General features: G+C 40.4%; 1 protein-coding gene across 2 annotated transcripts in view; it reads left to right on the top strand.

Annotated features, from left to right (window-relative positions):
• The window catches only part of LOC111255425 (serine/threonine-protein kinase SBK1-like), a 77271-nt gene that overhangs the window by 13178 nt on the left and 49129 nt on the right, over positions 1 to 14964 (top strand). The window contains exon 2 of one of the 2 annotated variants that reach the window (XM_086978321.1): positions 208 to 468. The exons of the other annotated variant lie outside the window; for it this stretch is intronic. The gene's annotated coding sequence lies outside the window, so the exon portion shown is untranslated. The remainder of the gene's footprint in view (positions 1 to 207; positions 469 to 14964) is intronic. 2 annotated transcript variants of the gene reach the window in all.

Raw genomic sequence — 14964 nt, 5'->3', positions numbered from 1 at the left:
TGTATTTACTAACTCATAGTAGCTCTCGGCAACGAACACAGAAAAGGCATCGCGTAAAAGATAAGTTTTCATTGGTAATGAAAACGGTCGTTTAAGCAGCGTACCCGCTGACTTGACGTATGGCAGTATATTCTTAACCGTAAAGTCGCTTAATTTTACTATCGTGATGAAATACGACATTATACTTCTCAAACGATCACTTTTCAGCATAAACTCATGACGAAACATTGACACAGTTGAACCACGAAGTACTCCCCTACTGGCATTTCCTAAATACTCATCAATCTACAAGTGAGTTTGTGCAGACTAGATTTAGCGGCTTCAGCAATAGCTGCTTAAAGTAGTGCATGTATAATGAGGAGATAGATGAAGCCATAAATGAGGCTTATTCGTACAGTGTGCAAAGTTCCGATTAACCGATAGTGCGTGTCCCGCCTCAATAAGGTCACTCTCTAAAATATGATATGGGTAAGTACTTTTGAGTGCCTTATTATTATTTATTCCAATTTGTAATCGGAAAGGCTAACTATTTTCCGATCCAATTATGGTTGCGTACTTTGGCATATCTTCGAAATCTCACGTAGATATGTTCTGCCGTAGATGAGACATTTTTTGTATTCCGCACGTTTGCATTAGCCTTTTTGACTACGAGCAAACTCGTCTGCCGGCACCTGCATCAGAACTAAATTGAGTATCAAACTATATAACAATTTTATCGAACACAAATAATCTCTGCTCTAAGCGGGTTTTAAAGTAGGACGATTGCAGTAGCAAGATACCCTTGCGGAACTGTATCAGTTTATTCAGATTACGGCCTAATGATAGTCCTTGTTGCAAATTGCTAGTTTATCCAAATGGAACGGCCAATGATTTAATCAAGACTGGTGAACCAGTCGTAACTAATGATGCCAGGCTAAGCATTCGACAGTAAATTCATTTAGCATTTTCAGGGCGATGTTTGCTTGCAGATATCAGGAGAAAGAACAAACTTTCCCGCCTTGTTGGCCATGTTTGACAGCTCTTTCTGCTGCATATGATGATCAGGGAAATCATCACCCTCGCTCCTAGTTTGTAACGCGCGTACCTAAAACAAAACTAGCTCTGGTTCCTACATTTAGTGATTTTTAGTGGCAAAAATGAAGCGAAGTTCAGAAAATTGTAATAATTTGTGTCAGGTATACACAAACCTCGCTTGTTGTGATCGATACGCTACAGGGGTATGTATGTATGTCCTTCTTCGGCTCTTCTACTTCACTCGTCGGGTGCGCTATTTACCTGCATTCAAATCTGCATCACTTAAACATTAGTGAGCATTCAGTAGACGTACGTTCTTGAACAGGTCAATTACATAAACAGAACTAACTAAGCTAGACATGTCGAACGCCCATGGAGACATTCTGCTACTTTACTAAACTGCTATTTTTTTAAACAACTTCTAGAAAGCATCGTACAAAAAAAAGGTATAGTTTCCTAAATATCGGCCATGTGAGATAGAAAAAAAATTCTCAAATGTATGTCTTTCTTTATTAAACTGTGTAGCCTTCTGGATTCAGAACCACCCCGCTCTGAGTGATAAAACGCCTCTAAGCGTCTGTGTAGAGGGACTGATCGATGGCGATCCAGCCGAGCATTTGCGTTGCGGAATCGCGCTTACCTGGGACTTCCTATAAACGACTCAATTTATTTTTTGTTGGCGAACGCACCTAAAATGTCTTACGAATCTATTACTGCAAGAATTATACGATCTCTATAAACGTTTTAGACGAAATAGAAATGAAAAATTTATTTAAGGGCAGTTGTTTCAAAGACTATTAAGAAGTACTTGAAAGGTGATCTTTTAGTTATTCTACCGATTCTTTCTATATTTTGCTGGCTTTCAGTATATATATATATATATATATATGTATGTATATATACTTAAAAATAGCATAACATTAAGGTTAGCGACCACCTTGTTGGAGTTGTTCAAAGGTAGCCATTTAGAATAATAATTTTATATAATAAGTCTAATTTTTTTTATAATTTTCTAGCTAATTTTTGCTTAATCGATTAGATAAGTTAGTATAACATGCAAATGCTGGAAAATACCGCGGGTCACATTTAGAAATTCGTTCAAAAAGGATTTCCTTTCCTACCGAGACGCGTTCACATGGAACTGCTAGTCTCGGCACGGATTTGCTTGTATTTCACAGTTTTTCGGTCCTGTCTGATCAATTCTCCTGTGTTTTTCCAAGCCGTCTGTCCAATCTAAATGTTTCAAGCTTTGCATCCGGTGTTGGCGCTAAGTTTTGCAGACGATTGGCTTTTACCACGCAAACGAGTTCAAGTACTGAATTGAATTAAAGCTAACGTGGAGTTTTTTGGCGCTTCTAATTCAAATGTTTCTGAGAAATCGAACAGTGAAAGATACTTCTTACGATAAAGGCACTAAAAACGTTTGGGATGTAGCTGATACGCACTCATAAACTAGAAATGTTCCGAAAATTCTAGCCTAGAAAAAAAAAACACTAAAAGAAGCTGTTTACCAAGACGGACTGTATCGAATCTGACAAGCGTCAAGCTCTTCCGTTGTACGGTACATAAAAGCGCGCTCGCGCCGTGTAAGCCTAAGCAAGGACTGCAAACCTCAGACTCGTCAGGGTTAGATCACGTCGAATTTTTGCTCATATTGAAAAAAATGCTCCCGTCGAAATGGTGAGACTTTTCGACACCGAGGAATCTTGATATGACAGCTTGGTACGTCTACTCAAAGTAGCCCATTATTCCCAAGTATGATGGATAGCTAGGAGCTACACACCTCCCTTATACTTAGGTAAGTGGAGGATCCTCGGAATGATTGTGTTTATGACAAGACAAAACCTCCGACAGCTCTGTGATATAACGTATGCGAAGTAACCTGTAGAGCATGTTTATTATCAAAACTAAATTTGCGCCTACAACTCCGTCTAATAGATGAACAGACGCCGGTTGCAAATATACTCGATCACAGTAGAAGGGAAATGTTGGACGTTACCAAGGGACGCTGCCAATGGAAAGTGAGTCATATCATTTTTGCAACCGTCTTTTACAGACATTTTAAGAAACCAATACTGCGAAGTGAGCTGTGATCACGTGTCGTTTTATGACATTGGTATATATTACTTACAAAATTAAACATACGATACATATCTCTGCCAGTTGCCATTATGCAAACGTTGCGACTTCGATCTACTTTTAACGAACCTTGGTAATTATAAAACACATACGGTTACTATTACTCGGGCTGGATAAATATCTAGGCACAATATATTTACATCTATAGAGGCGCCCGAGGAAATAGGCCTATTCAGACCCATTTTTATTGTGGTGAAACAACCTAAGCAATTCCTTGTGAGATTCAGGAGACACATAAACGTCGAGTGGCGTTCACCACTCCGTGCCTGGGTCTGGGATATCGAGCATGGAGGGAGGCCTATTTTCCTTGATATTTATTAAACTAATTTTTTTCTCAAGCGTTATAGCCATATATCATATACACGTACACGCATTTAGCGATACAGGCGTTCCCATAGTCGCGACCACTTATTCCCTGAGTCCTCTAGAAATCACTACATAGCAATCATATACATAGCTAGAATTATATACACGAAACGTAGAAAACCAGTTTACTGATTGGTCTGATCTGCAACGAATGAAAATGACTTAGCTGGAGGTAGTTGAGTCATTTGAAGTTCTTTCAACATCTAACATCTTTTCCTGACTGAACTTGAAACAGATAGCAGTATTTAGTGCAGTACGAAACAAGCAGGGCCTAATCGATGCCACTGGAATAACTGGCGAAGCGAATTAATGAGGGATTATGATACCGACGATAGAAGGTAACTACTCGCTACTCCGAAAGAACAATAAAAGGGTAAACTTTAACAATAAACAGAAGAAAGGCGCGTAGCCTTTTTGGAATTCAAGTTAATTCAGTTGACACGATAAAAATAGTGTAATTTTTGTATTGAAAATAAGTCAAAAGGCGTTTCCGTTATACCGAAATATATACATATATATATATTTCGACTGTTCCAACTTCAAACGATTCATTTATTTAGGATTTTCCCTAAATATTATTTAGGATTATTAGGAGAGCTTGATTAGCTATTTAGGAGAAAGATTATTCGACAATGTGATATATTTGTCAACTAGAAAACTCAGCAGTTGCATCGCTGAACGTAACATTCTGATCTTATTTTCACCTAATTTTCGCTGGCGTTTGCAGAAAAGGTGGATGAGAAGGCAAGGCAATTTAAACTCCTACCATACATATGTGAACGCAAAAATTATGGGTGGCTTCTAGCGCTGAATTAGCTTAAATCTGAAGCATTGTTTCGCAGTTACGTTAAAAGAGCAGACGGACATCGTTTACCTATTTCAACTTTTGATTTTAAGAACAAGAGTAGGAACTGAAGAATACTTTTTGCATTACACCTCGCCAATTTCCTATCTCATAGCACAAGAACGACCCGTTTGCTTTGGGAAAAGGATTCCGAACTCAGCGACCAACTAAACGACCTCTGACGACCTCTACGATAGCGGCGCTTGCAGCTAAAGCTTCTCACCTCACACACGAAATAGTTCGGATATCTTCACGTGCTTAGGAGTACGTCAAGATTAAGCTGATTGGGTACCATAAAAGCCCAACTACTTGGGGCGTTGCATTGGACAACTTATCATTTGAAACATACTCCTGGACCATTGGCAATGGTTACTCAACGTCTAGTGAAATGTCTTTTATTTATTCATTATTATTTTTAAGCAAAAATTAGCTTTTTATTTATCTGGCCAACCGATGATCCCAAGACTCGACTTATCATTGCTGTGCCACTAGAGTTGAAAGGCGTTGTGGCGAGGTTTGTCGGTATTTTTCGCACGCCTTATGTATATCTGTTTAGTTATGCGCACTACCTCTGTAAGGAGTCACGTATAAATAAATAAAGCTTCGTTCGTCCTAGTTTATCCTTATTTAAGTTCAAATCATTGCCAAAATTTGATTTAGTCTCCATTCGCCTATAACTACGATAGCAGACGAACTTTTTAAGGGAGAGGGAAAAATGAAGAAGATGACGGATGGTTGAAACGGTTATTTCTTGCAAGATTGTTGCCGGGTGGTGTGTCTAGGCTGAGAAAAAGGCCCTATGTGTATAACATGAAAAGGAGCTTCTTTAATAGCAATGTTATAGAGCTTCAGCCGTGGTGTCACGGACTTGTTCAGCCTGAGCGACAGTAGGACTGAGAATTAGACGAACAGCGTAAGATCGGCCATCATAAGACCTGAAGCATAAGACCGCTAGGAGAGGCTGACGCAACGTTCCATTTAGCTTCTACCAGCAGTGGTCGATCTCGCACGAATAACTTGTCCAAACCGATGAACCTCGTACCGCTTTTACATAGAAAATCTGCATCTTCCCGGCTGGCCGGCGCAGCGGGGACAATTTCCAATTGTCCAACTGAACGTTCGCTGGCTAACAACAGTGTAATTATCTTTATTCGATCGTCGACGTGGAGTGGCGTTAATAACAACAGTTAACGCATGACTGCTAGTAACTGGAATAGAGGTCAAGGTATTGCTGGGTCATCTTTCAGCCGGTAATTGCCGATCCGTTTTAAACTCATGTGAGAATGACGTGCGCTTGTTGTTCATTCACAAAGTTCGCTGTCACTCGATTCTACAGATCGCGGAGATTAGCAGAATAGAGATAGATTTTTCAGGGAGGATCAGTCTTCAGAGCGAACGCCAGGTAAATTTCATGGTATTTGTAAAAAGTAAGATGTTTTACAATTAAACATACTGACAAATTTGAACCGATTAAATATGTATCCGATAAAATTAATGTCTCTACAAGGTACACGCTATATCGTTTTGGCTCAACTATGCTAATACGGCACAACTATAATAGATGACCGTTTGAAATTTTCATTCTTTGATAACATACAATGTAGTATATTCCAGTGACGAGGCTAAGTAAAATGAACGGAAGAATATTGCCACTTAGTTCCGCTCTTTTCTTACGCATACAACGAGCATCAATGACTATGTAAGAATATAAAAAGACTATATAAAAGACTATGGGCGTGCATATGCTAGTTGGACGAACGGCCAGTCTTCCAAGAATTTAGCGCGAACGGAATCGTCCTGCCGCCAGCGTCTTGCATGTCGCCCACGGCTCAGATTTAGAACTCTATACAGGACAAATACCCTAATTACGTTTTAGCGCAGGATCAGCACCGTGTCCTTTGTCGAAATGGCCTTTCGGAAAGACAAATGCTTTTAGCAACTATATAGAACTAGTTTCTCGACTCAGAAGAAACGAAAATAGATTACATAGCTCCATACATATACCTATACATAACTATACGTCTAAAGTTTGAAAAACTATTATATTATTTTTTAAATGAGTTTTTTTGGCAGGTCTCTTAGCATTTCGTTTGCGGCACTCCCTTGCTATATAGCTCATTCTATACTTATCGTACTATAAGTGAGCTCAAATAAAAAAAATTGTATTTACACTTTTTTTTTTACAGCGAAATAATACTTCCCATATTAAGCAGATTGCCCGCCAACAACACAATCTCTGTGACTACAGAAAGTTATCAGTTTTATATCACATAGATGTTTCCTTTTTCTTCTGTCCGATTTCGTAAACAACGCCAGTACTACTGCACTATCACGGGGATCCTCCGTCCAGTTGTGGCACGTATTTTAAAAATATAACCAATTTGAATCGGACTCCATCACCTTCAATATTGAGACCACCATATTGCTTTTTGAAAAAAAACAACAAAATCACTCATAGGAGATAGAACTAACTGGTCAAAAATATTGGAAGAACACAACGGTGATGCCATCTTCCGAGCGTTCACGAAGACGAGCAGATGACTCATTTAGGCTTTTATCCTATGGTCGTCCAAAGCGAATTGCTATGGCGCGTCGGCCACGTAGAGCTCCACGTCCAGACGCCGTTCCCGCGAGGGTCATCAGAGGCAGTCACCGTGGCCCGTTACGTAATCGGAGACACAAGCGAGCTCGACGGATCACAGAAGTTATGCATCCGCCCGCACCTCCACCTTCTCCCTCTGTGAGCCTTCCCCGAAACTCAGCAACTGCAGAAGGTGGCGATGGATGGTGTAAAACTTAGTAAAGCTGAACAGTCCCCTCTTCAGTCTCGACTAAACCGACTGTTTATCCGTCCACTATTGTTTACAATAAACCAACAAAACTTATGGCCCTAGCTTAATGCAAACAAGATTGAAAAGCTCGTGACATCTGATCGCCATCATGAATGTGCGTGCTAAGGGCGCGGCAATTTTCAAATTTCCCGATGAATCCCCCGAAAAGATGTGCCGGTCTTTCTGGGCTCGAACGAACAAGTAAATTTAGAATGAACTCGCGCAAGTTCATTGAGGAAGCTAATTGAACCGATACCAGTTCATCTGTGGTTTTCAATGATAGGAATCAACCTCTCCCTCGCTATCATTTTTCATTGCTCGTGTGGCACTGATATGCTGATCAATACTTTACTCGTGATTCAGTCGATTCAGAGAGTAACCGGCTGCCTCTTACGTCTTCTGGGTGATAATGTATGAAAGCCCTAGGCAAATGTGTCGCTGTTCCACCCGAGTGACGTCGACGATGACTTCAATACGATGCGTTCTACGGATTTTTTATAGTAAGCGAGGTGTTGTCATAGAAAACCATAGCTACAGCTAGGTAAGGATGCGCAGAAGAAATTCTTACAGTCGGAATTAATCTCGGGGTTACGACTTCTGTAAGTCGAAGGCCATAGTGATCGATTGGCTTCTTCCGCCGGCTGCATGAAAGAACACGACAAAGGATATAACAAAGGCAACCAAGGATACTTCTAGTAAACGAACAGATAGACTTGTACTAACAGGCACAGACTGCGTAACAAATAAACAAGTCCAGCTTTATCGAGCCATAAATGCCGCCACCGTTGACCCAAGTAATGGTTACTTAACTTTCGATAAAACTTTAGGTTCTCCACGACATATTGTAAGTATCCATAGGGCATATTAGGACAGGTCATAGTCGTGGGTTTTCACGAGATAAGCAAGCAGGCTCGACCCAACAAATTGCTCAGACACAACCATGCTGCACTTGTTGTCGTATGTATGCTTTGAGAATCGCATAGTCGACATGCAAAATAGGTGACTGGACCAGGATTTGGATGGTAGTCGTGAAGCGTTGTACAATTCAGCCAATCCATCTATGAATAGGGAAATTTTCGATAAATATGGCGTTTTTCTATTTCATAGCGAAAAAGGACATTACAGGAACAGACTTGTGCGTAAACGAAGATAAAACTGACAGTTTATAGCGTGGCTATGTATTCCAAATACTTACGTTTGTTTTAGATAGTAGTATAATAAAATGTACGTCGGGCTCCATACTTCTCCTTACATAAACAATCGGGCTGCGTGCTCAATTGTCCACACATCAGTGGCCTCACGCAAAAGTTGTTATGCAGCACAAAAATATACAATTAAAAAACTGTAGAAAATAATTTATTAAACATAAACAGAGTAGAAAAAGATTAAAACCAACGCGTGAGACTCTTTGATCTACTAAACTACAACTGATATGATAAAAGGTTAACAGGTACAAGCATGAACAGAGTTTTTTAGGTTCACAAACGTTTCCCAGTTCCGATCTTAGCTAGTGTAGTATGTCATGCTAATAGTGATTCAGGTGAAAAAATATTACGTTCCAGTTTACGTCTCGCTGCTTCTCTCTTTTGACGCGCACCCTTTTAAGTGCACGCTAACATGAGCTCACTCACATTAGGTAGCAATAAAGGACTATATGAGACTCGCGTTTATATATATTATATATACACAGACGTATATTTATACATATATCTGTTGCCAGAAGAAATACCCTTTCTTGATCTACTCCATCCCTGTTTGTGTGCTTTGACATTTATGTGAAATAGCCTCAGGACTCCATTCGGTTAGCTGAGCGGCGTGACCCCGCCCTTCGTCCTCCTATCTGGACATACGCTGGTCCATCGCTGCTGCTACATCTTTTGTGACGCGGCTTGTCTACCGTCCACCAACGATGCTGACGACTTCTGAAAAGTTGACGAGCTGCATTTCCACCGTAACATTCCCTTAAGCTGCGTGCTACCTAGTACGCACATTCGCCCATGCTGGTTTCTTTCCGTCAATTCTGTTTGCTTCTGTTATCATTATTCTGCTGGTCCTTACCCAAATCAGAATCCCATTTCAAGACTCTGATGAGCCCATTGCCACGTTGCTACTGATAGATATGGGAAGTCGCTTCGGCTCGTATCCTGAAGGTCGACCGACGTCATCGACCACATTCAGCTTATTTGCGTCTGAATACGTATGCATGTTCTCATATATATGCGGATACTTGCTGGTATACGTTGCGTGTTTCGATAGTTTGACCTTCTTTCGAAGTAAATTCTGGCGCATATTGAAGTTTATTTCTTCGCTCGCCTTTACTTTGTTCGTTACCCCATACTCTAGATGATCCTAGGCTTCAGTACTGATGACAACGACACCACATTCAATTATCGCGATGAAAATGACATTCGGCGACTCGCCCGTTGAAAAACAGTTTTTGCTCTTGTAGCACCCCCGACGAAGCATGAGGGTGAGTTAGGATGAGGTCATCCTTACAGATGGGGACCTAAATGTGGGGCCGTTTCTGTATCTGTGTGCCGACAAGTAAATGCTGTGTAATTTGGGCGTTACCGGTGGTCGCTATGCGACCCGCACTTTTCGGTAGTGCACAAGCAGAGTTGACTTGCCCTTTTAACATTCGCATGAATTGCTAGCTACGATTAGTAAAGTAATAACAATATCAGCGTTACAGGCTGCTGTTTGTTTGCCAGCCGGCGGTAGTATATGTTAGACGAGAAGTAAGAAAGGTATGCTATTAAATGGAGCCTTGTCTTTCCGTCTGTTAGAAACTTCAAAATGAGAAATCTGTGCGTGGTACTACTGATTGTGTCTGTTTTCGCAGACGGGCCACCCGACACTGAAGCATAGTAAATTTTAATCAGACCTATTGAAAGGTCCTTGGGTTTTCATGTCCGTGATGTATCGACCGACTTACGGCTGTTCTAACCTAACTTCGATTATGCCTGGGTAATATAGACCACGAAAATAGCGGTGAACATGTAAAGAGCTCATTGTTTCCGAAGTGGCACAAACAACGACGGACTAGATGTCAATTTTTGTATTTTTTTTTCCTGTAACGTTATAATTAATCACCTGAGATTGCTTATTTGTCTTTTATAATATTTACTTCTGTTCGCGTATATCTACTGTTGAGCAACTGGATCCCGAAGAAGCTAGCCATGCCCACCCAAGCAAGCAATTCTTCGCCGCAGACAAGAGGTGTTAAATGCAAAAAAAAAAAGATGGTGTAACCGTTCAATTGCCGTCCAATCTAGAATATTGAGACGAAATGAGTTTTAATTTCTCTTTAATTATATTACACCACCTATAGCTCCCGCCTGTTTCAAACTGAATCCTTTCTATTAATTTTGTTCGGTCCTTTTTAGGTTTCCATAACTATAGATGGCTTCAATGGAATCAACAGCACAATCGTTCCGTCTTAGAACGATGTTATAATAGCGACTTCGACGACCTAGGTCCATTCCGTGTTTACGATGACTATCTATTTCTTTAGAAAACACTCCAAGCTTTTTGCATTTTAAGTAGTGCAACACTGCTTAAAATGATCTTTTTTTTTTTTAGACGTAGCATAAACAGTAACATTGTAGTATTATAAAATAGTAGTTCTGTAATACGTATTGGTAGATTCTCACATCTATATCATAGTTATATTACGTTCTTAATAATCTTTATAAAGGCTTATCTAAACAATTAGTTCTAACAAAGCGACACATCTCTCCAATCTGCGCTGATTGATCCTCCACCAGATCACCTGCATCCTCGTGTTTTCCAAAAAAGTGGCGAGTCGTGTGATGGGTTAATTGAACTAATATATTTATTATATCTGTATATTCACATAGCATGTTTATGCCGACTATATATATATATAGTAGCTGCATATAACTACTACTTTACTTTAAAAACTATCAGATATATTCAGTCATATAAGACGCTGATGCTGCGGTATTTTTCATCCTAAACACCAAAAACTGTAGTTTCTGGCGGCTGGTATCAGCAATCTATGACCACTAGCACTTCATTTGTTGCTGCGTTACTATTTTTATCTCGAAGCAGTAGGTGAAGGCGACTCATTTTACGAAAACGACGACCCGATTTATTATCTACTACTCAGCGCTGGCTCGTTTGTCGAGCGCGCTTTCTATTTCCTCGGCCTACTTTTGCGCCCAGAACTTTGCTTTCATTTATTCTACTTGTCCACCTGTCATTGTTTTTCTCGGATTTACTCTGTGAGTGCGGAGAAGTGATCCCTTGTGAAGGATCGACTGTGCGTTCTGCTTTGGAAAGACTTCTAGCTCGCATTGGTCCTCACACCCTTGGCCTCATCTACTCCCGTCATTTACTTGTCGATCTGAGCCTTCCATCGTCAAAACGCCTTCGACTATTTTAATGTCAGTTATCGCTTCTGTGTAGACTGGCTTGCGCAACGATAAACTGAAGATCTTTTGTCTTTTAATGTTTGTTCGGTAACATTGCAGACCTCTCCACAACAAACGATTTGTCGAAAGACAGATAAATAACACTTGGAGGGGAGGCACGGCCTTAATCGGGCATTTACACTTTCCATTGCAGCCACTTCGTCCAGAGAACACAATGTGTATCAACCAAATCATATACTCGCGCGAAACTCACGTGCGTACAAATCAAAATTATCGCTTCCTAGCTGATAGAAGATAAGTGGATAGAGATTTATGATGACCAAGCACGTGCCTGGGATCGGTAGCTTATTGTAGGTAAACTACACGGATAATAGTTAGAGCACTTGATCTCTGAATTAATATGTCTGCTACGCGTGAAGCTGCAAACATCGAGCGTCCTTTGGGTCTCAGGCAAAATGGTCAGGATTGCCATCGTAAAACTAGATTAGAGCGAATTTTTAGTGTTGTATTCTACTTAACATCAACTTATGTGGCCGCTGCTACTGCTATATGAGAGTGCATCTGTGAAGTATATAAAATCTATACGAGTGGGGGGTCCCCGTTTCGTTTCAAAGAACTCAAACGGGATGGGGGACTGCCATCGTTTGTAGAGATACTTACGTCAGGATAACGTTGAAGAGAAACTGACCTTTTATAGGACAAGGTGAAGGCATACGTCATTTTAAAAGTTCAGGTGTTTACACTCAGCGAAATATTTGATATTAAATCAGTTCTTCTAATGAAGGTAAGATTAGTTCTCCTGGAAAAAAGTTGCTAGACCTATTTATGATCCTATTAAGGACGAAAGACCCACAAGAACCATTTCTGGTTCAGCAATAAGCGGATTTTTTATGCTAATTAATACGAAGTAATAGTGGAGGAAAGATATCCTGTGTTGGAGAATGTATTCATCCGCAAATGGTCCGGAAACCTCCTCGAGCTTCTATATTGGAAACAGACAATGACTCCCGAAAGGATGTTTCTATGTAGAGCGAGAATTGTTAGATTAAGTATTATATATAGTCAATGAGAAAAAACGTTACGTGTTTACTGAAAACCGGAACGTTTTTGTCTGAAAAAGTTTGGATTCCATAAACTACTACAAACACTAAAAGAGGGCCTTATCTATATACATTCGTTTCCCGTCATTTGTGTATTGCCTATACCGGTGGATCGGTCTAAGTTCAAACTTGTTCAAGGGAGAAAAAAGAATCAATGCTAAACGAATGGAAACACTATAAATATAATGATATACATGTACGTTATCACAGCACGATAATTCAAATTTTTCAGTTAATAATTTAACGTCCTTCCCTAGCAGTCGGACGACGTTAGCAGTCCATCCACATCGTCACTTATAGCTTACGCTGAGGTACAATTCATCGATCATAAAAGTGTTTCATTTTTACAAATGCGACTGTTGAACCGAATGTTTGAACTACTTTTAAAAAGGCTGGCTTCGTTAGACTTCGTTAGACCATGCCGCACCATCATTCAACTCCTCTAAATTTTTAATCGTAAACCTTCATTTTCAAACAAACGAACGACCCAAGTCTAAGCCCTGATAAGTGGTTACCCCTGCATAGGTCGATCGAGGGTGTATTGGCCCTCCTTGCTATTGGTAGCTAGCGAGCTGCTACGCTTACTTTTCTCCGGCTGCCTTCGTGATCCTTTCTGCGAGCCTTTCTCTTCGCTGTGGCTACAGCAAGGCCACGATGCTAGTGCATCACGGCGGCTTCAGTGTCCTTGTCGTCATTATCGTCGATAAAAACTGCACCAGCCTACCAAGGACAGGACGAAGCAAGTACACATCTAAATCGGGTATGTCGTGTGATGTCTGTATTCGACTCGAAGAATTTCCACATGGCGACGCTGCCATTTTTACTCGTCTCAGTACCAAACGAACACTCTCGGAACTCACTCGTCGTACAGTTTCGACGCCAAAGCAGCTGTTGGCCGACTGCCAGCCGTGACGTCAGCAGATTGGTGGTATGCCGCGGCCTTCATCGAACCCCACGTCGTACTGTATGTTTTTCTGTTCCCAACGAATTTTTTTACTCCGTATGCCCCTCTGTCTCGGATGGATGCTTGAGGTAGAACACTTCTATAGAGTAGATGGCACACAAACCATTGTGTATTGCGCGCGGATATATGTACTAGAGTGTGCTAGATGTTCAGACGCATACCACCAGGAATCGGTTGGTGTTCGCCTCTGAGGTTTCGGTGTTCCTTTCCCTCCTCTATTGCGTTTCTCTTTTTCTATCAATATGTTTCATATCTTTGCCTCGGTTCGCGGATCTGTTACCTGGTTACGTAATTCGTCAACTTCGTCGTCTGCTGTGAATGGTCAAAAATATATCAAGTACATATAAAAGAGGGTATCTATATAACACTAAAACAATAAAAAAAAGTATATAGATTTTTTTAGCAATAACTTTTATTTATTTAATATACTATATACATTTAGCGTGATTATCTGCTGGGACATAGACCTATGTCGCTGTGAAGAAGGCAACACGTTTAACCCAGATCTGCCTGCCGTCAACAAAAGTGCCGCTTGTCTGAAAATCTCATCCAAAAGAGTAATGAGCAAATCGCGCTTTGGCCCAAAGTGTGATAGAATTATAGATAGCCATGCATCGACTTGTTCTTGATAGCCAGTAGCTTTTTATAGTTTCTACAGGTCACCGACATCATATTCTAGTCTACAAACAGCCACATATGTATGCACGTGTTGCAGGAAATAACTAATGCTTATTGTTATTTATACGCTACATAATAAAGATAGGTTTAGAATCTGTTGACAAATAATTTAGAATTCAAGCAACATTCACGAGGAAGAGCTCCATTTGATCTTTGTTTATTTTTTCCCAATGGAAAAACGACATACACGTTATATATTTTCATATAGCAAGCTGAAATTCTGTCATCTATATTTGGATAAATATAAGCATGATTCTTCATATGACAGTTTAGTACTGTGCGTGATCAGCATATCGTGAATTAAGGCTACACTGTTTACTACCGTTAATTTTCACTAACTTGAAATGGTTCTGGTTCTTAGTCCTACCCACCGAAGAAGGGTAGTGCGTTTCGACAACCGACGTGTTCCGTACGAGCCTATCTAGCGTCGGTAGCAGTTATTATTATAACATATTATCTTTTTAACTTTATACGTTCCTTGAATCTATCCAGTCGAGCATCTTCAATGGGCCAAATCTAAGGAGTTTTCAGCAAACAATCAGTGCGAACGAGTGCTGCACATTATCAGGTGGCTTTGTTACAGAGGTGTCGCCTCCCGGACCTTAACGAGCCTGTTTTTGAGCATCGACAG

This window comes from Varroa destructor, unplaced genomic scaffold, assembly GCF_002443255.2.
Source record: "Varroa destructor unplaced genomic scaffold, Vdes_3.0 BEIS01000001.1, whole genome shotgun sequence".
Classification (NCBI taxonomy): Eukaryota; Metazoa; Arthropoda; class Arachnida; order Mesostigmata; family Varroidae; genus Varroa; species Varroa destructor.
Note: the sequence above shows the minus strand (reverse complement) of the source record. Positions and strands in the feature narration are given on the sequence as shown.